Source organism: Triturus cristatus, chromosome 6 (genome assembly GCF_964204655.1).
Source record: "Triturus cristatus chromosome 6, aTriCri1.1, whole genome shotgun sequence".
NCBI classification, from domain to species: Eukaryota; Metazoa; Chordata; class Amphibia; order Caudata; family Salamandridae; genus Triturus; species Triturus cristatus.
The window spans coordinates 612,433,770-612,454,284 of record NC_140589.1 but is presented as its reverse complement, the minus strand read 5'-3'; the positions used below and the strand labels follow the sequence as shown (position 1 = coordinate 612,454,284).

General features: G+C 49.4%; 1 protein-coding gene across 2 annotated transcripts in view; it reads left to right on the top strand.

Moving 5' to 3' along the window:
* Window positions 1–20,515, top strand: part of GJB7 (gap junction protein beta 7) — a 116,597-nt gene that overhangs the window by 9,463 nt on the left and 86,619 nt on the right. The window contains exon 2 of one of the 2 annotated variants that reach the window (XM_085611087.1): window positions 19,536–19,824. The exons of the other annotated variant lie outside the window; for it this stretch is intronic. The gene's annotated coding sequence lies outside the window, so the exon portion shown is untranslated. The remainder of the gene's footprint in view (window positions 1–19,535; window positions 19,825–20,515) is intronic. 2 annotated transcript variants of the gene reach the window in all.

Below are 20,515 nucleotides of genomic sequence, written 5' to 3'. Positions count from 1 at the left end.
TTTAATCCCAATCCAACCTTGTCCTCAGGACGCACAGGCAGAAACCATATGAGGGCGCACCCCCATTGCAGTGCCTTTTCACCAGCGATGGGCGGGACTAGTGGCAAGGGCTGGGGCACTCAATAGAATTAGGAGTGGACAACATGAGTGACGTGTATCAGGGAGGGTCTTTGAAAGGCTTTGATAATTTGAGGCGAGAGTATGATATTCCAGGGGGACACTTTCTACTTCTGGTGTAATGTAAAGGACAGTGTGGGGTATATGTGGGTGAAGGGAGCGAAAGAACCATGAGCACAGGTGACTTCAACTGATATGCAATAACAGCGGGGAAGCCAAAGCTGTCACTTTAATGTTTGGGCACTGCTGTCTCAGGCGCAGTTTAACCTAGATGAGATTCAATTACTTTGGCCAGCTTACTCATATAGGTAGTGGCAGAGAAAGAATGGACGAGAATACTGTAAAACCCCTAGAAATGCCAGAGTCTGCCTGACTCAGCTATACCACATACACCTAACATTATACCTGTTGGACCCGGCCCTTCTGGCAGGTTCACCCCGAAACTTTTTTGCTTTTTATTGGTGACTTGGTGTAGTGATTTCTGGTTTCTGCGCACTTTACCACTGTGTCCCAGGGTAAAGTGCGTGCGTGTAGTGAGGTTGGCCTGCCCTCCCATAGGAATGCATGGGGGAATGTATGTGTCCTGGTAGTTCCTGATGCGTGGGGTGTGCAGGCCAGAGTTTGGTATGGGCGGACTCGTGTGATTGAATGCTGCGCGATGATGTGTGCGGCGTGCATGTACCTAGTGTGGAAGTGCCACTTCTAGAAGTGGGCACTTCGGTGTGCAGTATGAAATGTGTGGCTTGTCTGGCGATTGGCTGGTGGAGGTCATGTGACGGGCTAGGGATTCCCCAGAGTCAGGAGGAGTCACCCAGTGGTGAATGGGAGTTTAGCATACTGATGGCTGGGGAGGAGTACACCTGGGTCCTGAATAGGACAGGGCTTTCCCCACACAATGCTGGCTCCGGCCCCTGTGGTGCGTCTCATGACCCTAGCCCTGCCAGTGAATAGGGAGAGGGGCTGAGCAAAACAAAGTGGTCAGGAACCTGTTGTAACTGGTTCGCCCCTTCCCTGCACCTTCAGACAAAGACTTTTACTGTATAAAAAGGGGCTGTGTCCCCTTACAATTTGTTCTCTTGCAGGATCAACTTGAGGGGGGCCTGCTGCTGCTGGGCGCCAGGAGAGACCGCCACTGGGGACTGCCTCCCTGCTGGAGGGCCCTGTGAGCTGGCTCTGGGCCCAGTCTTTGCCCCCCTGCTCTTTGAAGATTTTATGACTGGACCTGTTGGCTTGTAGCGCCTGGGAGCGCTCTTTGGACTTTCTAGCGCTGGGCGCGCTGTTTGGCTTCATAGCGCTGTGAGCGCTTTGATTCTGGAGGCCGGTGCCCACCCGGCATTGTTATCGCCATAGCGGGTGCCTACCCCGCTTATTTGCGTGCCTTTGGCCGTGAGGACGACCGTGGGTGCCCACCCCGCATTGAGTGATCGTTGGCGGGTTCCCACCCCGCTTATTGCTTGAGTAAGTTGCGGGAGCCTACCCTGTACTGCCGCCGAGAAGCCCGGGCCGCCGCGCTGCCTGCAGCGACCCGGATGCGGAAAGAAGACCCGCCTGGTGGTGGGCAGGACAACGAAGCCGTGCGCGGGTAGAGGGAAGCTGACGGGAGCCTACCCCGCGCTTCCCGGAGCGAAGAGAGTGAGGAGTGCGGCAGGAGCTGGTGCGGAGGGGGCACAAGGCACATTGTCGGTGCCTGCCCCTCCGCGTTACGAGAAGACGACGCAGGAGTCCCCAGAGCAACAGCCCGGTGAGTGTATAGGAGGGCTGGGGGACTTCGCGCATGTGCTGGGGGTGCGAGGGCAGTGTTTACGAGCCCCGTGAGGCTCCACAAGAGGGGGGCATTTCCGTAGTGTTCCGAGCCCCGAGAGGCTCCAGCGAGGGCCCGCATTGGTTGGTTCTCGAGCCGGTGAGGCTCCAACATAGACGTGGGCAGCACTCCTTGAGCGCGTTGCACGCTCCAACGACGGGGCAATATTTGCAAGTGCCCAGCGAGGCTCCACCTTAAGGGGGCACCAGTTGTTTCGTGACGGGGCGGCCCCAGATGGCAGCGGGTCGCTCCCCCCTTGCCCCACAGTAACGTTTGGGGCCACGAAGGCTCTAGGGGGCATTTTAATTGTTTTAGGGCCCAGGGAGGCTCCACGGGAGCGACAGAGTTGTTTTAAAGGGCACAGTGGTGCCCACGCTCATTCCTACAGCTGCCCAGCACTTAGTGGGCAGCTGCAACGTTTAGGTTGGGATCCTTACGCTTTGGCTTGCGCAGCAGGCGCAGCTTTGCTGGGACACAGAGCATCCTAGCCTGGACAAGGCCAGTTGGCCTAGGGACTGCCACAGGGGGTGGCGTATGTGAGTTTCTCGCTAAGGTTCCTAACCTGCACCTCTGAATGTGTTTTTATGCGTCATGTGCCATTGCTTGACACCGCTGAATGTATTTTATGCATCATGTGTTTTCCTTCCTTACACCTCTGAATGTTTTTATGCATCATGTGTTTTCCTAACCTGCACCTCTGAATGTATTTTGATGCGTCATGTGCCTTGTTTTACACCGCTGAATGTATTTTTGTGCATCATGTGTTTTACTTCCCTACACCTCTGAATGTTTTAGGCATCATGTGTAATGTGCGTTTACCCCTACAGGTATTGTGATACTTAGGTGGTTGTTTGTTTTCTCCTAGTACAGGTGGTGCTAGTGAGGTCCTAGTTCCCTGCGTGACATTCTCCTAAGGTGGTTAGGGTTGCGTAGGTGGTACTTACCTGATACCAGTAAGTACTGGTTGTGTGCTATATATGTTATTTTGTACTACAGTTTTATTCCTATGTTCTAAGTGCTATTTCTAAAAAGTGCTAATTCCTGACAGTGGTCCATGTGGCCCTGTCCCCTGTACATATAATCCCTTGTAAATTCTGCCCGTGCCTGTTGGCACATTGTAAAGTGTGTGTTTTATCTAATGTGTTTCGATAATACAAAGGCTATTTTTATAGAATACCTTGTGTGGAGTTTCCTTTGTGGTGGGCCTTTGGTGTTGTTGCTGGGGGCGCGCGCAAACGCTTTACACATCGCCTCAGAGATAAGCCTGACTGCTCGTGCCAAGCTACCAAGGGGGTGAGCAGGGGTTGTCTTTGGCGTGTAATTTCCTTGCCCTGACTAGAGTGGTGGTTTCTGCCTGGCTTTGGCGCAAGCCCGAGCCAACCAGAAATCCCAGTTCTAACATTGCTGATCAGCGGTGGGATTTGGACTTGCGTTTGCTCTGTACCGCAGCAGCAACTGGCTGCACTACAAAACTCTGCATTAAATAATCACACTTTAGGGATTATTGCTTTTTGAAGTTCCATTATTTCCTCTCCTAAAAGTGTCCTTTGTGAATTGTGTACTCCTGTGTTAGCTCATATACCTAGGTCCCTTGTGTTGCACGTGTCCCTGAGCGTCTTGCCAAAATGGAGTCTGCTTTTGAATTCTGTGGTCTGTTTAGATACAGTATGGGGGAGTTGGTTGAGTTTTGTGAGGAGAGAGTCATAGCAGTGAGTGTGTCAGACTCCCAGTCAAAACTCAGGGAAAACTTGATCAATTGGCAGAAGGATGAATGGGAACGTGAGCGCAGTGAGGAGGATAGGGCCCGGGCCGCACGCCGAGAGGGTGGTGGGTCTGAGGGGAGCCCTGAGGAATCTGAAGAGGAGGAAGATTACCTGACAGGGACGCCAGTAGAGAGTGAAGACCCCATAGATAGGGAGTCCATTGCTGGGTCCAGTGTCAGGAGCAGCACCCCATCCCTTTCCCTGTCCCCAGAGGAGTGGATAGATAGGAGGGAGGAAAGGGAGCATCAGCTGGCCATGGAGAAGCTCAGGTTAGAGCATGCCAAGGAGATGGCGCAGCTGGGTGTGGAGGAGAGGATGGCGGAGGCGGAGAGGGCCTTCGCCAGGGAGAGATTAGCTCTGGAGGGTAAGTTGTCCCCTGAGCGCAGTTTTAATTTGCTGGGCTCCCCAGGGAGGGTTGAGTCCAGTGGTGGCAGCAATAGAGAGCCCAGTGCAGAGAGTCCCATTCACCATTCCCAGAGTATGGTACCTGTTTTCCAAGAGGAGGAATGTAGGTTGAAATTCAGGGGCAGTAAGAAACTGCCTCACCAGTCTTGGGGCACATTTGTGGGTGAATGTGAGGATGCACTGGACGATTGGTTAAGGGTAAACACGAAACGGGATTTTGACGGACTGTATGCTCTGGTTATCAAAGAGCAGCTGCTCGGTAGTTGTTATCCCGGGTTGCGCCAGCACCTGTTGAGGTATGGCTCTTTTTGCCCATGGGAGCTGGCAGAGGAAGCAGACCGTTGGGAGAGTGCCCAAGGTCCTGATGAGGTATGGGAGAGTACTTCCAACAGCAGTGGCTCAGGTATCTTCCCGTCCTGGATGGGGGTGGAGGCTCAGAGTAGCCCAGCTAGGTCCCAGGGTAGTGAGAGGGGTGTAGGGGCTCACGGCCTATCTCAGTGGAGTAGGAGTGAGCGGGTGACTTTGAGTCCCCAGAGTCCCGAAACCCAGTCTCAGAACCTGGATGGTTTCTTCAGGGAACACCAGGTTGGGGGCCTAGGCTGTCCTGTTAGGCCACTTGAGGAGGATCGCCTAGTGTATGGCGAACCTGGAGTCTCTGTAAATAGAGCTCCAGTGGTTCTGGTGTCAGGCAGTACCGCTCCAGTAGGGAGGGTACGGAAGTCCAGCGAGAGGGGTGGCATGGGGCTGTGTTCCCCGGTGGAGGAGCCAGTGGGTCAGGGACCAGCCGGGAGGGCTGGGTCTCCTAGAGGTGACCCTGGCGACTACACGTCTGTCCTGGGGGATCTTCGCGCACTGTCAGGTGGACAGGGGGCGGGAGATCTGCGCCAGGCAGACTGTCACGCAACATATGAGGCATATGTTACCCTCGGGGGGGATACTGTGTGAGTCCCCAGAAGTCCTGGAGTGCCAGGCAACTATTCCACCAAAGGTTCTAGACCAGAGGTTGGGAGGCCAGGTTCAGGGTCAGCCTGACTTGAAGGGTAGGACGACTGTAACCAGTGTCCTGACCGGTTCTTCTTCCAGAGGTACTGCCCCAGTTGGTGGGGGGCAGGACTCTGGAAGGGGGTGCAGAGGGTGGGAGAGCCCACCTCTGACCCCGGTGCAACCTGAGGAGTTAAACCCTAGGTTGGGAGACCAGTTCTCAGGGAGAGGTCCTGAGCTGGTGGGAAAGTTGATTTCTGAGGGTGCCTCTCAGAGGAGGAGAGGACGGAACCCTAGAAGAAGAGGTAGGGGGAGGAGAGCCTCACCCGTGACTGTTGGTCAGCTTGAGGGTACGGACCCTGGGCTGGAAGATCAGTGGATGTTTAGAACAGCCCTGATGAGGGGAAGAGTGGAAAATGGTCACTATGTGCCAGGGGTTACTTCCCCCCACTCTGTGGTTAGGCAAGGACCAGTGGCGCCTAGATGGCCTAGGGCCTGGTCCTGGCCGCGGACAGCTGAGGAGTACCAGTGGGGTAGCCCAGTTGGTCCGCCGGGTTTTTCCAGAGGGAACCACGTGAGTTCAGAGTGGCGTAAAACCGGAGAGTGTCCCTGCCGTTGCGGGCCTGCGTCCGTGTTTTATCGCCCAAAGCAGGGAAGACCTTCACAGTGGTGATTGGTCTACCCTACGTTTTGGCTGGAAGGGGGTTGTGTTGGACCCGGCCCTTCTGGCAAGTTCACCCCGAAACTTTTTTGCTTTTTATTGGTGACTTGGTGTAGTGATTTCTGGTTTCTGCGCACTTTACCGCTGTGTCCCAGGGTAAAGTGCGTGCGTGTAGTGAGGTTGGCCTGCCCTCCCATAGGAATGCATGGGGGAATGTATGTGTCCTGGTAGTTCCTGATGCGTGGGGTGTGCAGGCCAGAGTTTGGTATGGGCGGACTCGTGTGATTGAATGCTGCGCGATGATGTGTGCGGCGTGCATGTACCTAGTGTGGAAGTGCCACTTCTAGAAGTGGGCACTTCGGTGTGCAGTATGAAATGTGTGGCTTGTCTGGCGATTGGCTGGTGGAGGTCATGTGACGGGCTAGGGATTCCCCAGAGTCAGGAGGAGTCACCCAGTGGTGAATGGGAGTTTAGCATACTGATGGCTGGGGAGGAGTACACCTGGGTCCTGAATAGGACAGGGCTTTCCCCACACAATGCTGGCTCCGGCCCCTGTGGTGCGTCTCATGACCCTAGCCCTGCCAGTGAATAGGGAGAGGGGCTGAGCAAAACAAAGTGGTCAGGAACCTGTTGTAACTGGTTCGCCCCTTCCCTGCACCTTCAGACAAAGACTTTTACTGTATAAAAAGGGGCTGTGTCCCCTTACAATTTGTTCTCTTGCAGGATCAACTTGAGGGGGGCCTGCTGCTGCTGGGCGCCAGGAGAGACCGCCACTGGGGACTGCCTCCCTGCTGGAGGGCCCTGTGAGCTGGCTCTGGGCCCAGTCTTTGCCCCCCTGCTCTTTGAAGATTTTATGACTGGACCTGTTGGCTTGTAGCGCCTGGGAGCGCTCTTTGGACTTTCTAGCGCTGGGCGCACTGTTTGGCTTCATAGCGCTCTGAGCGCTTTGATTCTGGAGGCCGGTGCCCACCCGGCATTATTATCGCCATAGCGGGTGCCTACCCCACTTATTTGCGTGCCTTTGGCCGTGAGGACGACCGCGGGTTCCCACCCCGCATTGTGTGATCGTTGGCGGGTGCCCACCCCGCTTATTGCTTGAGTAAGTTGCGGCAGCCTACCCCGTACTGCCGCCGAGAAGCCCGGGCCGCCGCGCCGCCTGCAGCGACCCGGAAGCGGAAAGAAGACCCGCCTGGTGGTGGGCAGGACAACAAAGCCGTGCGTGGGTAGAGGGAAGCGGACGGGAGCCTACCCCGCGCTTCCCGGAGCGAAGAGAGTGAGGAGTGCGGCAGGAGCTGGTGCGGAGGGGGCGCGAGGCACATTGTCGGTGCCTGCCCCTCCGCGTTGCGAGGAAGCCTTGGAGTCCTTCCCCCCCCCCCCCCGGGAGCAGAGAACGAGAAGTCAACGCAGGAGTCCCCAGAGCAACAGCCCGGTGAGTGTTTAGGAGGGCTGGGGGACTCCGCGCATGTGCTGGGGGTGCGGGGGCAGTGTTTACGAGCCCCGTGAGGCTCCACAAGAGGGGGGCATTTCCGTAGTGTTCCGAGCCCCGAGAGGCTCCAGCGAGGGCCCGCATTGGTTGGTTCTCGAGCCGGTGAGGCTCCAACATAGACGTGGGCAGCACTCCTTGAGCGCGTTGCACGCTCCAACGACGGGGCAATATTTGCAAGTGCCCAGCGAGGCTCCACCTTAAGGGGGCACCAGTTGTTTCGTGACGGGGCGGCCCCAGATGGCAGCGGGTCGCTCCCCCCTTGCCCCACAGTAACGTTTAGGGCCACGAAGGCTCTAGGGCGCATTTTAATTGTTTTAGGGCCCAGGGAGGCTCCACGGGAGCGACAGAGTTGTTTTAAAGGGCACAGTGGTGCCCACGCTCATTCCTACAGCTGCCCAGCACTTAGTGGGCAGCTGCAACGTTTAGGTTGGGATCCTTACGCTTTTGGCTTGCGCAGCAGGCGCAGCTTTGCTGGGACACAGAGCGTCCTAGCCTGGACAAGGCCAGTTGGCCTAGGGACTGCCACAGGGGGTGGCGTATGTGAGTTTCTCGCTAAGGTGCCTAACCTGCACCTCTGAATGTGTTTTTATGCGTCATGTGCCATTGCTGGACACCGCTGAATGTATTTTATGCATCATGTGTTTTCCTTCCTTACACCTCTGAATGTTTTTCTGCATCATGTGTTTTCCTAACCTGCACCTCTTAATGTATTTTGATGCGTCATGTGCCTTGTTTTACACCGCTGAATGTATTTTTGTGCATCATGTGTTTTCCTTCCCTACACCTCTGAATGTTTTAGGCATCATGTGTAATGTGCGTTTACCCCTACAGGTATTGTGATACTTAGGTGGTTGTTTGTTTTCTCCTAGTACAGGTGGTGCTAGTGAGGTCCTAGTTCCCTGCGTGACATTCTCCTAAGGTGGTTAGGGTTGCGTAGGTGGTACTTACCTGATACCAGTAAGTACTGGTTGTGTGCTATATATGTTATTTTGTACTACAGTTTTATTCCTATGTTCTAAGTGCTATTTCTAAAAAGTGCTAATTCCTGACAGTGGTCCATGTGGCCCTGTCCCCTGTACATATAATCCCTTGTAAATTCTGCCCGTGCCTGTTGGCACATTGTAAAGTGTGTGTTTTATCTAATGTGTTTCGATAATACAAAGGCTATTTTTATAGAATACCTTGTGTGGAGTTTCCTTTGTGGTGGGCCTTGGGTGTTGTTGCTGGGTGCGCGCGCAAACGCTTTACACATCGCCTCAGAGATAAGCCTGACTGCTCGTGCCAAGCTACCAAGGGGGTGAGCAGGGGTTGTCTTTGGCGTGTAACTTCCTTGCGCTGACTAGAGTGGTGGTTTCTGCCTGGCTTTGGAGCAAGCCCGAGCCAACCAGAAATCCCAGTTCTAACAATACCTAACACCCAAGAGAATTAATAGACTATATCCAGGGACACAGGCTACATACCCAGGACGCTTACACCTTGATGCTGCATTTTTCCACATGGCGTAGGATTACCCCATTTTAAGGGAGTACTGGGAGAAAATGGCAGAAACAATAGATTTAGCGACAGAACGGCATATCCTTTATTTCCCTGAAGAGTACCTATTGGGACTATTTACTTGACCAAAGGTTAAAAAGGTCACAACACACTTCATTCATTTGGTGTCCGTGCTAACAAAAGGGCAGATTACCCAGAACTGGAGAGGTGCTATGAGCCCAGCGTACCACTGGCAGCTGCAAGAACCGAAGAAGGTGGCAACTGTGGCGGGCACCCTGCTGCACATTGAGGCTAAACAGGGGTCTGAAGACTCGAGACTTTGCAAAGGCCCAGGACGGTGTACTAGCCACGGCCATAGAGGACAGCAGTGAGGGCACCTCCTCTCCCGGTGGGCAAAACCAGAGCACTGAAAATGTGGAAGGGTGAAGATATAACCTAGACCTCAAACGAGGCATGACACTCTACCTGTGGTGCTGGAAGCACTTTATAGCCCCTCCTTGTTGTTGACATCACAGCTGTGCAGGCCCGCCTGCGCCCTCTGGTCCTGCCGTCTCCTTTAAGCTGCCTTCTTCCTCCTGCCCTGTTGAAAACATTTTTCATGCTGAATGGTGTGGACCTCCTCTTCCTGCTCCTCCCCCTCTCTCCCAGAAACAACTGAATTACAACAGGGCGAGGATTGTCCACCTTCCTGGCTAGCCAGAGATTTGGATGTAATCAAATGTATGGCAGGACGCTGTCTCATGTTTATCCCTAGGGTTATTGTAAGAAGAGGTTTTGGAAATGCCATTGTGTTATGGTTTGTCGATACAAAACTCAATAAAATTGCATTTATTTAAAAAAAAAAGAAAGAGTTTCAACAGGCCCCTCAGGTCCTAGGCCTGGGTGCTACTGTACCTGCTACATGAATGGAAACTACGCCCCTGAGTAGCTGTAGACCTTGGGATCAATGTTTTTACAGTGGCTGCAGTTTAAAAAGAATGTACTTAAAGCCAGTGTCAGAGGTAGAAGGTATGTTTTTATGGAATGTCATAAACTTCAGTAAATGGTTTCCATTTTCATATGAGTTGTTGTAGCTATTTGGGCGTCGTATTACATATGCATTGAATTGGAGGCCATGAGGTTTTCTCCCTGCATCAAGCCTGTTATCAGCCTTGATTAAGGCCTGTTTATCTCTGTTTGTGGCCCACCTTCAATAGCAGTTTGGGCATGGGCTGCTATGCAACCTACTGCTGCAGTGTCCACGTTGAAAGTAATTAGAATGCCTCTCACTCCACTGTGACTGGTCTTCCTACCTCGTCTAATCAAATATGCTACTCTTGTGGGGAGAAGTGTGCCCTCCTATTATTAGTTCCTCTGAATTTACATGTATTAACCCCTTCGATGCGTGTGACGGAGCGGTTCCGTCATGCGCGTCGGTCGTGCTGTGCCGATGACGGAACCGCTCCGTCACGGCCCCGCCCGCGCACGAACCCTTCAGCACAGCGTGGTAATCCACGCTGAAGGGGTTAAACCAATACAGTATTTATTGATTTGCATGTTATTCAGATTTGCTTTTGTTTTGTTTGTTGCTCAATTCTGTGATACTTTGTAAATTAAATGATTTGTGAACCGCTTTAGTGTCGCCACTTTGCAGCTACCGCTAGCACACGCTTAGCCTCTGAGTAAGATTTTACACAGTGACTGATTTAAAGAATATCTAGCTTTCAATAAAAAAATATTTTCAGCTTTGAAAAAGCTTTAAGACAAAGACAACGCAGGTGTTATTTGGCATCCATACATGCCTTGTATTTCATGTTGAATATTTGTATGAAACTGGGGGTAAGCAAAATAACAAGTGAATTATATTGATTTGCTACAAATCACCTAAAAATAAATGTACTTAGACAGTTGTAAGAGTAGAACCCAAATGTATTCTGTCAGAAAAATCAAGTTCTCACTGTGATTCGATGCATTGATCTTTTCCACGCAGTCAGGTCGCTGCATCATCGTCTAGTTTCATTGAAGTGAAGGCAATGCATTACCATGGAGCTGATCAGACCTTTGTAGCTGGGCCGCGCAGGCTGTTGAACTGATGTCGTTGAACAGCCTCTGCATTGGCGTTGAAGGGCGATACATCATTTCCGATCGGCACAGTCGTGACGATGTATCGGTTGTGTAGAGAAACAGCTGTAGAACTGACTTCTGAGGCCCAGAACCTGGAGAGGACACCTCAGGCAAGGGTTTAGACTCACCGAAGACAGAGTCCAGCAGTCTGTTGTGTCCCTGAGACTTCAGAAAACAGGAGGCAAGCCAGCAAGCCCTTGCAGATCACTTGGAGGAAAGGCAGAGTCCAGCTCGCCTTCAGCAGAGTCAGGGAGCAGCAGGCAGCAGAGCAACAGGCAGAAAAGCAGTTCTTCCAGAAAAGCGGACCAGTTGAGTACTTTAAGCAGCACAGCAGCGCCTTCTGACAGAGGATCAGTTCAAGATCCATAAGTGTCTGATTTTAGGGGGTCAGAGACCCAGTACTTATATCCAAAAGTGCCTTTGATGTAGGGGGTGACCTCAAAGCAGCTCTCCGAAGTGCGCAAGGATCCCTTTAAACTCAGTGCCGTCTGCCAGGCTATCAGTGGGGGTATGGGGGAGGGGGTAAATCAGTGCTTTGGGTCTGGACAGGACACTACCTATTGAAGTGCAAGTGTCAGCCCCTCCCATTCCTCCCTGCCTAGGAAGACCCATCTGAATGCAGATGAGTGCTCAGAATGCAGATGAGTCTCACCTTCCTGTGTTTGTTGGGAATGCTGTAAATGTAGCTGTCACCCGACCCAGATGTGTATTGGATACAGGCCGTAAAGCACAAAAAGCTGAGAACAGAGAAATGTCCACTTTCTAAGAGTGGCATTTCTAAAATAGTAATGTTAAATCTAACATCACCAGTAAGGACGATTTATCATTTCTATTCCAATCATATGAAACATGAAAAAGCTACTCCTCTCTGATCAGGAATTACTGCTTAAAAGTGTTAAGACATTCCCAATGCTGGCCTATGAGAGGGGTAGGCCTCACAGTAGTTAAAAACAAAATAGGCTGTTTTCACTACCAGTACCTGCAAAACATACAAGCACATGTCCTACCTTTTACTTACATGGCACCCTGCCCTTAGGGCTACTAACGGCCTACCTTAGGGGTGGCTCATATGTAATAAAAGGGGACTTTTAGACTTGGCAAGAAGTGTTAAATGCTAAGTCGAAGTGGCAGTAAACTGCACATACAGGCACTGCAGTGGTAGGCCTGAGACAAGTTTGAAAGGCTACTTCTGTGGGTAGCACAATCAGTGCTACAGCCTACTAGTAGCATTTGAAGTACAGGTTCTGGGTATATGGTATACCTCTTTACAAGGGACTTACCAGTACAAAAAATATGCCAATCAGGTACACACCAATGTCACCATATTTTAGGGGAGAAGCACATGCACTTTAGAACTGGGTAGCAGTGGTTAAGTGCTCAAAGTCCTAAGGCCAATGTAAAGAATCAGTAAACATGGCAGGCAAAAGACAAAACGTCTGGATTAATTAAGGATGACAAGTCTAACACAAAGCAATGAAGTCAATGGAAACAAATAAATATCTGAAATTGTGTTGACCATGATATACTGTGTGATATGAAAAGACAAAACTACATGTACTAGCATGCAAAATGATTAGTGTTAAAAGGAAGGACTCACAGTAAGTATTGCAAATGACATCATGAAGTCAGCTGTTGTTCACCCACATTACTGTCCTTGGTGCCATGTAACACTCACACAGTGGCGGCTCGCCTTGGGTGTGCTGAAGAGGAGTAGGGTGGGACGAAGGAGGGGCAGGGTGGGGGTAGTAATCTCCAGCCTACAGACGAAGAGAGTTAAGTAAATAAATATATACATAAAACAATTTACATTGCGCGCACTGCAACGGCGAGTGGCATTTCTCGAAGTTCCACAGCCGCGATGAAGTAAGTCTGTGAAGATCAAAATTTTGGCTTTGCCTTTTGTGAAGGGACCTTGCTGGTTCGATCTTTGCAAGCTGTACTATTTCTCAAACTTAACTACCATTTCTGATTGCAACATTACGAGCCTGGGCGTTTTACAAAAACCACTCTGTAAGTCCAGCCTATGAGGTGGCCACTGCAAACACATTCTTTGCTTTGTTATGCCGCAAGTTGCCAATCGTGTAGATGGGACCATGTGTTTGGGACATTTATATTTATGTCGAGTTGGACTCGAAAGGTCTTAGATAATGGCCACTTTTCTCCCATCACACCCCCTTTCATAATGGGTGCTTGTGGTATTTCTAGGTATACTGATATCTCAATGGTACTTGCTCATTACTTTGTATTGGAAATATATGTGACTCATATTTTAAATGTTTTCATTGCAGTATTAGTATGTGCTTTGTTAAATAAACTAAGTCAAATATGCTGCGGTTTCAAATTTGCATAGTGTTGCGGCTCGCTTCTTTGAAACCTGCTCTACTCTGTATACAGAGGAGCACCTATGGCTTAAAGGCAAGAGACTCGCTGACTCATTGTAATCTAATTGTAGTCTCATAGTTCTTCTCTCTCACCGCAAAGCATCTCTACATTCCTCCGCTCTTAACATATTTGAACGCCCCCACACCCCGCTTGGCTTCCAAAGGACCATCCACTGATCAGCAGACTATAACAGCTTGGAGCACTGCTTTACACCTGTAACACTTCACAAATGGGGATCATCTTAACACCTGTAGCACTTCATACTAGCTTCTAAGGAGCTATAGTAACCTCCCTAGTCCTGATCAGCTTTATGAATTTACTCATCATGCACTGGTAAAGGATTTCAATCTGTGGGTCTGCAATCCAAGTCCTCCACAAACTTCTTAATCTGAAAGATTCTAGTTAACACTCAAGCCAAGTCACGCTACTTTCTTCTACATTTAGGGGCATATTTTTGAGCCCCTAGCACTGCCATAACTTCACTTTTTGTGATGCTCCAGCGGCGCAAATCACAAAATCAAATTTATGAGTTCACGCAAAGCCACTTTACATGTCTTTGAATGGCCTCCTAGATATGGAGTAAGGCAAGGCAGTGCAAATCGCTGCTTTGCCTTACTCTGCGTTAGGCGAGGCGTTTTAAGGACATTGTGGTGGGCATTCCACGCAACACCCATGAACTTTGACAGTTCCCCAGATTTAAAAAAACAGGTAAACCTGGGAATGTGCCAAAACTTTACGCCTCCCCAGGGCAGGTGCAACAAGGAGAAATAACTTTACTTCTCCTTGTTTTTTCCTCTTTCAATGTTCTGCAGCACACATAGAAATAGGAAAAAGCCTCCCAGGGTTGTTTTTGTGCAGGAAGGTGTTCCGTCCTGCACAAAAACAAACCTGCCGACAACACAGTCACCCTTGCACCATGGTGTAAGGGTGCCTGCATTCACGTTAGGCTACCTAATGGCACCAGTGCTGGGGGAAAGGATAGGTATGCACTGTATCAGATAAATATGGTGCATTCCTGCCCTTTCACTTTGATGTAGGGCAGAGCAGCAAGATGACTTGTTGCACTGCTCTACGCAAAATCCCCATAAATGAGGCCCTTAGTATATTGTATACATTCAGAAACACTCCCAAAAAGCTATGTATAAACCATTTCAAGAGACAAGAGAGTGATAGAAAGAAACTTCATATTGTTCTAATGCTGTATGAAATGGTATCAAATGACACTGTCCTTCATTGTCTCTTTCTCCTTTCATGGGCTCTTCTAAGGTTGCGTAGGTCATTGATGGGTTCCTGCTGTATAGTTGTTTGTATAGCGTATGGAGAACAGACTGGTGCGTAATGTTCTTGCTGAGGAGGTTGATGTGGTTCCTATCTCAGGACCCATTAAAATATGACTAATGCCACCCAGCAAACTCCCCTATGGCAGAGGACATATCTCCGATCGGTGGCCGCCTTGGGAGGGTTCCGGGGGTGGGACCCAGTGGGAATTTCGACCCTTGGGGATGTGCTATGGGGCGCCACTTTGAAGTCCTTCCAACAACTGCAGGTCGAATTTGACCTACACAAATCACAATTTTACAAATGTCTCCAACTCCGACATGCACTCACCCCCCTGATTCGCACTTTGGAGACCCTCCCTGAGTTCCAACCCTTGGAGGGCCGCCTACTAATGGGCAATCTCGGGCTCCACAAGATCAGGCAAATATACCAGACGCTGTCGACCCACACGCCCACCACCCTCGACAAGACGCAATTTGCATGGCAGGCCTACATTCCAGATTTGACCGACGACGACTGGGCCGAAGCAATCGCCAGCCCAAGGGGTGTGGCGGTCTCCACATGCTACCGGCTCATCCAGTTCAAATACCTACATAGGGTGTACTATACAAGGGTGCGACTCTGGCGGATGGGGGTTATTCAGTCCCCTACATGCTTGAGGTGTGGCCGGAAGGATGGGTCATTCATACATACGGGCTGGAGCTGCACGGCGTTGCAGCCCTTTTGGCGTAGAATTAGGTCATACCTCAATGAGGTCCTGTCATGGGAGCTCCCACTTGACCCACGCCTTTTCCTGTTACACTCCACTGATGATATCGGGGGAATCGATACAAACAGCATCTGCTGTTTCTGGCCCTTACTATAGCCAAGAGGGACATAGCGCAACTGTGGAAGGCGACATCTCCCACGACTCTAGGTAAATGGAAGACTGAGTTAGACAAATGTATGGGGGCAGATGCCCGGGGATGCCTTGCGAAACACCCCAAGATTTGGACCCGGTTGGCGACATATTGGGGAATTGACCTTCCCCGTCTACCTGATGTGGACCCCTAAATGGCGCCCCTTGATCCCCGTTATTTATTATCCATTATCGTATCTTTATAGAATATTGCTGCCCTGTTTACTTGTGTACTTTACGACTGATATGCTGTATGTACAAATGGGGAGATCGAGAACTGTCTGCCTATTGTTTATATTGTTCCACCTGCATGGTTGGCAGGTGCCGTTAAATGTCATAAATATGGATATTGAAGCAAATAACTTCCCTTCTTCCTTACAGGTCACTGTAGGGCTATTGCCCCTCTTGGTGCAAAATAACCTAATAAAATTTGTTGTTAAAAAGAAAATGTGTCTACTGTTATCTTTTCATATAGATACTCCATCCCACTGCATAGATTTATCCCCTTGGGCTCATGAGCATCCAGCAGTGTAGTGTGAGAATGCCTGTTCTGGTCCTTTCGGTGCAGCAGTGTTAGAAACCTGATTTAGTGACCTTGACACCCACTGTAAACACTCCTAAGCCAAGGACCTCAAGAACTTCCAGCCTATCTCCCTACGAAAGTCATCGAGAAGATCGTCAACAAACAACTGACCTCCTTCCTCGAAGAGAACAACATCCTGGACCCATCCCAATCCGGATTCTGCAGCAACCACAGCGCCAAAGCAGCCCTCATCGCCGCCACCGATGACATCAGGGCCATGCTGGACAACGGAGAAACCGCGGCCCTCATCCTCCTGGACCTTTCGGCCTCCTTCGACACCTTTGCACATGCCTCCACAACGCAGGGATCCGCGACAACCCCCTGGACTGGACCATCTCCTTCCTCCCCGGCAGACCCAGAGTGTCCGCCTCCCCCTGTTCTGTTCCAAAGACACCAAGATCATCTGCGGCGTACCACAAGGATCGTCCCTCAGCCCGACACTCTTTAACGTCTACATGGCACCGCTTGCCAACATCATCCGATCACACAAACTCAACATCATCTCATACGCCGACGACACCCAGCTGATCCTCTCCCTCACCAAGGCCCCCACCACCAAATCCAACCTCCACGAAGGAATGAAGGCCATCTCCGATTGGATGATGAACAGCTGCCTGAAAATGAACTCAGACAAGAGGGAGGTCCTCATCATCGGAGCCACCCCTTCCGCCTGGGACGCCTCATGGTGGCCGGTCGCACTGGGAGCTGCACCGACGCCCACTGACCACGCATGCAACCTGGGGTTCATCCTGGACTCAGCATTGTCGATGACCCAGCAAGTAAACGCCGTCTCCTCCTCCTGCTTCAACACCCTCCGCATGCTCCGCAAGATCTACAGATGGATCCCTACTGGAACCAGACGAACGGTCACCCATGTCCTCGTCAGCAGCAGGCTGGACTACGGCAACGCGCTCTCCGCAGGAACCTCAGCCAAACTCCAGAAACGACTACAACACATACAGAACGCCTCTGCACGCCTCATCCTCGACATCCCCCGCCACAGCCACATAACAGCCCACCTGAAAGACCTGCACTGGCTCCCCGTCAACAAGAGGATCACCTTCAAGCTCCTCACCCACGCTCACAAAGCACTCCACAACACCGGACCAGTGTACATCAACGAACGACTCACCTGCTACACCCCGAACCGCCAGCTTCGCTCTGCCAACCTCGCCCTCGCCACCATCCCCCGCATCCGGCGAATGACCGCCGGCGGCAGATCATTCTCCCATCTCGCCACTAGGACCTGGAGCACACCCTCCCCATCCGCATACGACAGACTCAGGACCTGCTGACCTTCAGGAAACTCCTCTAGACCTGGCTGTTCGAGCAGTGGCAGCACCCCCGCCCCCCCCCCCCTAGCGCCTTGAGACCCTCACGGGTGAGTTGTGCGCTCTACAAATTTTTTGATTGATTGATTGACTGAGCCTTAAACCATTTCAACTACTACAGAAACAGGTTGATATCTCCTATAAGGTAGACTGTTCCAGCTACTTTTATGTTTGCCATGTTGACTCTCCTGGCCTGGAGGGCGTAAATATTCTCCATTAAGAGGTACCATCACAGGGCATCTGTAATTGGCAGAGTTCATCTGTGAATGAATGTCTGCACTGGCATTCCTCCCTTCACGGTCATGAGTATAGGGCTATATATTTGTTGCTGAGTGCCCATCACAGTACTCTGAAGACTCTTGTCGCAAACAACAAGAGGACTTTAAGCAGCTTCAACAAGAAGTGACCAGGCGTTGAAGTGCACACAGGTAGTGTAGAGAAGGGAAGAACTGAAAACACAAGCAGTTGTTTCAGATATAGAGAAATGCTCTGATTACCTTCACAAAAACTAGTCTTGGCAAGCAGGCAGTGAATGGCGGCCATTCCACTTAGGAGCACATCAGGTTAAACATATTACTTCTTCAGTCTGTACTGCGTTTGCTATTCCTAACGCCTGCCAGTGAATAGATTAGTCTGAACAATGTTATGCGTTGGGCCACTTCAGGATGAATGAAGCCCTTTGTAATATTTTCATTCTGTACTGACATATAAGGGCAGGAATTCAACTTCTTCTCTGTTAAGATGTTATAAAAGAAAATAAGGTGAATACGTTGAACTGCTTTCTAGCCGAAGGGTAGTATAGATCGAGAAGGAAGCGTGGTGCTTTTTGTGGCCATCATAAGCATGTGGTGTTTGTCCTGGACAGTCGCTCCACCCAAAAATGTTTGCTTTGCTCTCAGCATTTGTGTGGGTTGGGCCTCTTGCCTCTGTCTTGCCCTATTTAAAAACTGAAAAATATGGATAACTAGCAAAGACAAAAAAAGCTGAAGGCAGCACTACCAATTACACCGGTTAACCAGTCGTTACTTAATTTACCATCCTAGTTTGACTATAGTGAGCACCACAAATATTGAAAATAGCGTATTAATCTATAAATGAAAACAAAATTGACAGAATTCTCATTATTATTTCAGTGGTATATAGACACCACACAATTGCATTCCAGGCAAAAGGTGTTTTTTTGGTTACATAATCCACAACTTGAAGTCTCAACTATTATATTCCAGTACAAAAGAATCATAGGACCCTCAAATGAAATACAACCTCCCATGAATCCTGTCCACATGTAGATCCGATTTTGATCTCACCATAGTTAAACAGTATGATGGTACTTACATAACACACTTCACTTAAAATCACATACCAGCCTAAAATTTCCAAAAGCAATTGCTCAAAAAATACCACAATAACATAACGCTCCAGCTTTCTGTATTGATCCTTGCTTGTCCGTTCGCGTAGATTTACTGTGCAGGCTGGAGCTCCATCTTAAAGGCATATTTTTTTCCCCAGGGCACATATCCATGGTATCTCATTTACATATACATATTGAGTTGCCACCACTTCTCCATTCACATTTGTTTATCACTGTAGTCTGCAATTTGTGGATCACACAGATACTTTTCTGTAGTCTTTGTTTCTTGATAAAATTCCTATACTTTTATATTTGTTTAAGGAGTTTTATTTTTTGTGCATTGCAGACTTTAGTTTTTTGTTCTCTTGTTCTTCTGACGTTATGACAGGCACAAGCTTGCTTTTACTGATGTTCCCTTATCTATTGCCACTAAGATTGCTTGATCCTCCAGAGACTTTCAGGTATTTAGTGAGGCAGGGTTGCTTGGAGCCGTGTGAGGTCAGCTCATTTGAATTTTAGTCTCACCACAGGAAGCAGCAAATGAAGGTCTTTTAGAATGATTGTGGTCCACATCCAAGCCTAAACTGCAATTCTTAGTTCACAGACCAGAAATAAAATGTCAGCTGCTTTTGATGCTGGAGTTGTACCTTGGCTGCTCTAAGTACATGGTTCACATTACGTTTGAAGGGTGGGTCGAAAGTTAGGCATAGATGTTTGGAATGAGAAGCAAAAGGGATAGAGGAGGTGTTTGAAGATATTAATTTGACCCTTTGTCGTGTGTATGCAGAGGCCATTAGGGAGAAGTGATCAGGTGACCTATCTTCAGGGTATTCATTTTAATGACATTTTCAGCCTTCTTGGAAAGTTATATACTGAAGTGCCCATATATTCTTTTATGCAGGATATTATCATATTAAGTTGGATGTCATCAGCATACTAGTGGATCTTGACACCGAGGCTCTCCCCCAGGTTACCTAGAAGATTTATATCCATCAATACTCTGCATGTCATCTTGACATGCTGGGATGGAGCCAATCCTGTCCTAATTATTTCTTGAAGTTAGGAAAAAGGAGAAAAAGCCCAGAACCTTGTCAGAAAACATGGAATCATGTGAACTGCAGAAAAGAGATCCAAGAAGATGAAGAGACAGATGTTTCCTTCCTACAGTATGCAGAGCGTATAATCAAGAGGTATCAATTTTGAGATTGCATTTGAGCCTATAAGCTGATAGTTGAAAAGCTAAACAATAATTTAGCACACTGTATTTCTGCGGTTAACAGACACAGTTTTCCATAACTATTCCCAAAATGGGTTGATTTATACTAATGCAATAATAACCACTTATTTTGTCAGGGGTCTGATATAATGTTATTAGGATGAAAGGTACCTGGTCGATTTTAAGGGTTTCTCAGGAAATTCCAGGAAGATGGAAGCTGTATATAATTGTGTCCATGTGTAGCTGAAGCGGTTGAACAGGCATAGCAGAAAGGCATCATTTGATGCTGGATTGGTAAACTACCTTTACATTTTCCTATGATTTCCCCTCTACGCACACTGATAAACTGTCATGCTTATTTTCTCAATTACAAAGCGTACCACTTAGGAAGCTCACTTGGCAGCAGGATGCTACCCAGTTCTGAATTGGGAAACTGATAATGAAGCATGCCACAATGGGTGGGTAAAAGTTCATCAGGAAAGGCTGTTCCTTAACACACACCCAGCTGTTCAGATTCTATGACTAGGTGGGCTCTACTTATTTTCTTTGACAGATAATTGCTAAGGAAGGACCTGATCCCTGTTCCCTTTAGGATAAAATTCCTCTCGCTTCCTCCTTTTCTGGTAAGACCAGTAGTTAAACTGCGTAATATGAAATCTGCCAGT